Source organism: Helobdella robusta (assembly GCF_000326865.2).
Source record: "Helobdella robusta unplaced genomic scaffold HELROscaffold_26, whole genome shotgun sequence".
Taxonomy (NCBI): domain Eukaryota; kingdom Metazoa; phylum Annelida; class Clitellata; order Rhynchobdellida; family Glossiphoniidae; genus Helobdella; species Helobdella robusta.
The window spans coordinates 1,812,166-1,818,451 of NW_008704349.1; positions in this window are offsets into that span (position 1 = coordinate 1,812,166).

A 6,286-nucleotide genomic window follows, 5' to 3' on the forward strand; every position below is an offset into this window, starting at 1 on the left:
AACCATTCCTATTGACACGTTGAAACCAGCTACAACCATTCCTATAGACACTTTGCAACCAACTACAACCGCTGCCACTGATTCATTTCATGTTATTCCTGCAGCATCAGTTGCGACATCAACAGTAATTTTTCCAACGCCGACATCAACTATTAAATCAACTATATCTTTGCCATCATCTACAGCAATCACTGCACCAACAACCGCAATAGCAACTAAAACAACAACAAGAGATGTTGTATCATCAACAACAGCTTCTTCAGCAGCAACAACAATTACAATCACCACACCAATCACACCATCAACAACAATAACAGATTCTGGTCAGCTCCAAGGATGTTCTGATGAAGTAGAAGTTAGCAAGGAAGAGTACTTTGACCCAGAAGATCAACAGTGGAAAATTAGGTCAAAAGACGGTGATTTAGAAGTCAGCAAAGAGGAATATTTTGATCCAATTGATCAGAAATGGAAAATTAGGTCAAAATATGATGACGGCATTGAAGTTAGCAAGGAAGAATACTACGACCCAGATGATCAACAGTGGAAGTTGAAGGCTACGGATGATGTTGGCGTAGATGCCGATGATGACTTTAAAGATGTACATGATGATGGACACGATGAAGATGGTGCTGATGATTTCAATGATAAAATCCTCGTCAATGGTGGTGACGACGACGATGATGATGGCGAATTTTTAACTGGGGACGAGAAAGCCGATGTGGAAGCTGATGATGAGGAAAAGAAAGTAGATGATGAAAAAGTAATCACGACTCACGAGGGTAACTTTAAAGACAATGATGACACTGTTATCATTTCTCACCGTGGTGATGTCTTAGATGATGATAAAGAAGATGGTGATGATAAAATCAAAGTGTTTCAACATGGTTGGGATGATGATGATGATGATGATGAGAGATTAGTCCTCCGTGTTGATGCTGATGATAAAATGGTTATTTCTAAAGATGATGATGATAAAATAGTCATTCCTAAAGTTGATGACGATGATAAAATGGTTATTTCTAAAGACGTTGATGACGATGGAAGGGTTATTTCTAAAGATGTTGATGACGATGGAAGGGTTATTTCTAAAGATGATGATGATAAAAATGTTATTTATCATGATTTTAATGACGATAAAGTGATGACAGCTAAAAAAGATGAAGATAATGGTGGGGTAGCTATTCACAAAGATGATGATAAGCTTACTATTGAAGATGATGAAGAGAAATTAGCAGATGATGATGAATTTGTTACAGCCGATGAAGGCAGTAGAGATAAGAAAGCTACTCTCAAGGATGCAGATGATGATATTGAGAGAAAAGATGAATACAGCGACGGTGAATATGAAAATGTTAAAAGTGAATTCGATAGAAAAAATGCTGCTGCTACTAGAGATGACGCCGATGATGGAATCAAGGATATCTATAATGACGATAAAGATAGAAAATTGGATGACGGAAAATTGGATATTGGCAAAGTGGATGATAGAAAAATGGATACTGGCAAAGTAGTAGAAGACAGTAAAGTGGTAGATGATAAAGAGGTAGAAGATGACAAAGTGGTAGAAGGCGGTAAAGTGGTAGAAGATGACAAACTGGTAGAAGATGTCCAGCTGGTTGAAGATGACAAACTGGTAGAAGATGACAAACTGGTAGAAGATGACAAACTGGCAAGAGATGACAAACTGGTAGAAGATGACAAAGATGGCGATAGTTCTAAAGCCCTTTCAATTGGCATTTCGACTGATTTCGACCAGAACTTTGAAAGTGGTGTTAGAGCCGTTGGAGATCGTGTAAAAAGACCAGATGATGATGATGAAGTAAAAATTGTTGATGATGGTGATAAAATGAGTGAACGTGACGAGAGAGTCGGTGATGGTGGAACGAAGGAAGATGAGGACGCTGAGAAAATGAAAGACGTTGACGGTGACAGATTTAAATCGTACACTTATGATAAAGAAATAACAAAAATATTGGACGATGTTGATGATAGAGATGACGATGTTGAGGGTAAAGTTGTCATTACAGATAGAGATGATCATTTAAAACCTGATGAAAAATCGATTGGAACTGATGATGACAGTTTCAAAACAGAAATCGTTAAAGATATTACGGATGAAGTTATCTTTGTTGATCGAACACCACGAGATGATGACGTGAGTAAGGAATCACGCGATCTTGTTCAAATTGTGGTCGGAGAAACTGGAGAAAAGATGGACGGGAAGCTGCCTCCATCACTTCCTATGTCGTCTGATGCGACAACCACAACAACTACTACAACATTATCAACGGTAACAACACCGGTATCGACGCCAACAACAACACCAACAGCAAAGCCATCAACAGAAACAACAACACCAGAACAAGATCGTGAAGAACAGCAACCGGAAATAAATGATGAAGATGAATTTCCACCGAGACCAACAACATCTGCCGAGAAGGATGTTGACTCGCAACAGCATCCACCATCGCCAACAGCTACAACATCGTCAACGAAAGATATGGAGTATGAAGATGCAACTTTAGAGACAAAACAAGAGGATGACTCACGACAACATCCAAAACAACCAACAACTCCAACATCTGATGAAGATAATTATGAAGAACAATTGCCACCGACAGGAATTGAACATCAGGACGACAAACAGCGACCACAGCCACCTGTGCAACCACTCCCGACAACCACAAAAGAAGACGACACAACACAAAAACAACAACCTCCGTTGTCTCCAACAGCTGAACAGCTCATTAAAGATTCAACAGACGACGCGAAAGACGTTATTCCTGATGATAAATCAACAGTAGCCGTACCTTCAATACCAGATGTACCACCAACAGCTTCATCAGACGAAACAACTACGAAAACTTCAACGACAGTTATATCAACTACAGATACCTTGACAACAATATTAACGACGCCGTCAACAACATCAACAACTCTACCAACATCATCGACAACATCACCTACGACCTCCATTTCAGTGAAACCTCCGACGACTACAACAACAACAGTTACAGATAAACAACAACCTCAACAACCGCCAGCCACAAAACCAACCGATTCAATTGATAAACTTTCAACTGCAAAAGCGATCGGTCTTGGATTGATGGCTGTAGTTGGAGCACCTGTAGTAGCTGGCATGGCGATTGCCGAAGCCCTCAAAAGCACTCCCGACAAACATCCAGAGCAATTCAGTAATGAACACCCCCATGACGATTGGTTCTATCATGGCTCACATGATCAACAGATGCCGAGAGAGGCGAGGAAAAAAGTCGAAGATGATGGTTTCAAAATGAAGAAAGATAAAGATGATCATGGTGGTGGCGATGCGGGTCTTGCTGTTTCTGGTGAAAAGTTGGCTCAGGATGATGAAAAATTTGAAAAGAAAGACGGCGATAATGGTGGATATAAGAAAGATAATGATGAGGATGATGAGGATGTGAATAGACAGAAGAGGTGGTTGGAGGATGAAGAAAGAACAAGAGCAGGAATAATCGCCAGTAAATCAGATCAAGGAGTCACCGATAGTGGCGATGGTTTCAGTGCTTTCAATGAGGATGCTCAGAAAGTTACTAAGAAAGAAGAACCTGGCATGAAAGATGATGACGGCAAAGAGGAAGAGAAAGTAGACAAGCGTGAAGATATACCGTGGGTAAAGAACATCTCGTTGACTCGCATTTTGCAATCTAAATGGTACGAACCAGCCGACAACAAATTCATACACCCTGCTACTAAGCAACTGGTTGATCTGAAAACATGCATGGATGATAATCTGTTGGACGTTGATGAAAAAATAGTGGCGGATTTAGATTCGGGAGAAGTTATTGGGTTAAAGGAAGCCGTTCAAAGGTCACTCATTGACCCATCCGCTAACCTTTATCACGTAGATGACCACACTTCACTCACACTTGGCAAGGCTCTGGACAGCGGACTGATCATGGATGATACATTACCTGACATGACCGCAGATAACAGTGCAAGCGTCGTCGGCGCGCCAGTTGATGTCATCACACGTGCCCCGCAAACCTACACGCTCATTGAAGCCGTTCAAAATGGTTTGTACGACCCGAAAAATAACACGGTACTTGATCCAGTTGCGAATCGAACCTACAGTTTGGTCGAGGCCCTGGACAGAGGTCTCATTCTGACAAGGACTACCGTGTTTCGCGATCCTGAAACAGGAAAGAGATCAACGTTTGATCAGCAGGTGCGTCGTGGTTGCGTCAGTTTGAAATCAGGTGATATTGCATTAGAAGGTGGAGGTTTTATATCAATATATGATGCTGTTGGAAATGGCTGTTTGACTGACGAAGGTGAGGTTGGTGATGGTTTGTTGGAACGTCCGTTGAGTCTTATGAAAATCTTGGAAATGAGATTGTACGATCCCACTACTGGCCACTTCATTGATCCAGAAACCGAAGAAAGATTAACTCTGACTGAGGCACTCGATGAAAATCTCCTGGATCCTCTTTCTGCCGTTTTGAACGATCCGGCTTCCGAGAAAGTTTACAGTATGGAGGAAGCTTTGATGAGAGGATTGGTGTCGGATCGAACGGGTGCAGTTTACGATACACAAGCTCGTCGTAAGGTGTCGCTTGTGGAAGCTACACGCCGTGGAATCGTCATACCGCTACCCATGACTCTCAACACGGCTGTAGATATTGGGCTATTTAATGAGGAAACAGGGAAGTTCTATGATCCAACTTGTGGAATGTTCTTCGCCCTTCAAGAAGCCATCGACAACGGTTTGATTGATTCGAGGTCACTAATTGTTGACCCAGCGACAGGTAAAGTCATGGCCGTCGCCACAGCAACAGCTTGCGGAGTTCTGGATGCTAGGAACGGGAACGTAATTAACATTCACACCGGGCAGGTGATGTCGTTGAAAGATGCGATCGTCATGACATCCTCCGCTAAGCAACGTCCAAGCGATGACAAAAATCGTTTGTCCATCATTCAGGAAGAAGAAAATGGAACATCTTCCTCGTCATCGTCTTCAGGTAGCAAGCAGAAATCAGATGAAAAATTATCAGTTGAACATTTAGATGACGTCATCCAGGAAGTAGACGAGGTTGCCGAGGATGGCGGTGGCGATGAGACGGGTCGTAAAGAGTCAGCATCATCTTCATCATCGTCACTTCCGGCTGTTGAAAGGGAAACTGATAAAGAGCTGGAGGGATTTGCTACCGAGTACGCCAAGTTGCTCGTGGAAACGACCTTGGAAAAAGTTAGAAAATCAGATGCATTTGGTGGTGACCTCGATGTGACGTCGTTGGAAGAAGATGCGATGAGAGATGATGATGAGAAGGATGGTGAAAAAGTTGAGGGTAGCGTTAAGAAACCACCTCCACAAACACTGGAAGATAGCATTGTTGATGAATTGAAAGATCATCGTGATTGGTTGATTGAGGGCGAATCTGATGTTTGCAATCATCTTGTTGACTACGATGGCATGGAGACGAGGAAAAAAGTAGATGACAACTACCAACCAGTGAAGAGGCTGTTTGATCTGTTTGAATCCAGGGTGCCCTCGATTGATCACACGCTGATGAAAGCATCTCTAGCATGTGATGCTACTGCTAACAACAACACCAAACAACAATTAAATAATCTCTCTGATGAAGTTCTCATGTTGATGGATGCGGTTAGTTGTAGTAATTGTGGTGATAGTTTTTGTTGTTTCTGCTGCTGTTGCTGTTGTTGTTTATTTTTTCCTTCTAGTGTTGTTTCGAATTATTTTTCAAGTTTTTTGTTTCTTCTCTTTATTTTTCATTTTTCATATATTTAACGATTTTTAATTCACTTTCAAAAATTAGGTTGGAGAAGAAAGTAGGTCAAGACATAACCTACTTTTCAATCTTCAAGATGAATTGGCCTTCTACAATCGAGCATTGGACGACCTTGATGTAATTGTTTCAAGGGCGGAAGATGATTTGAGGTCAGTTCAAAAATGTCTGGGCGACCCTGATAAAATAACAAAACAGTTGGACATATGCCAGAACATACTGTCTTCCGTGCAAGGGTGGAGTGATGATGTACCCAAGATTTCAAATAGTGCCCAAAACATCATCACATCTATCCAGAAGTTTGAAGACAGACTGGAAATGTACAAGCCTACTAAGTCATCAAAACTGCCAGCCAATCAGCTGCGTAGAACAAACCACCAGGATTTAACTGACCAATTGAAATGTCTTGTTGAGAGATCTACCAACCTATCGAACGACACGAACCATTTGATTGACAAGTTGGAAAATTTGAATGATTTGGAACGTACGTTCTCTGGCCA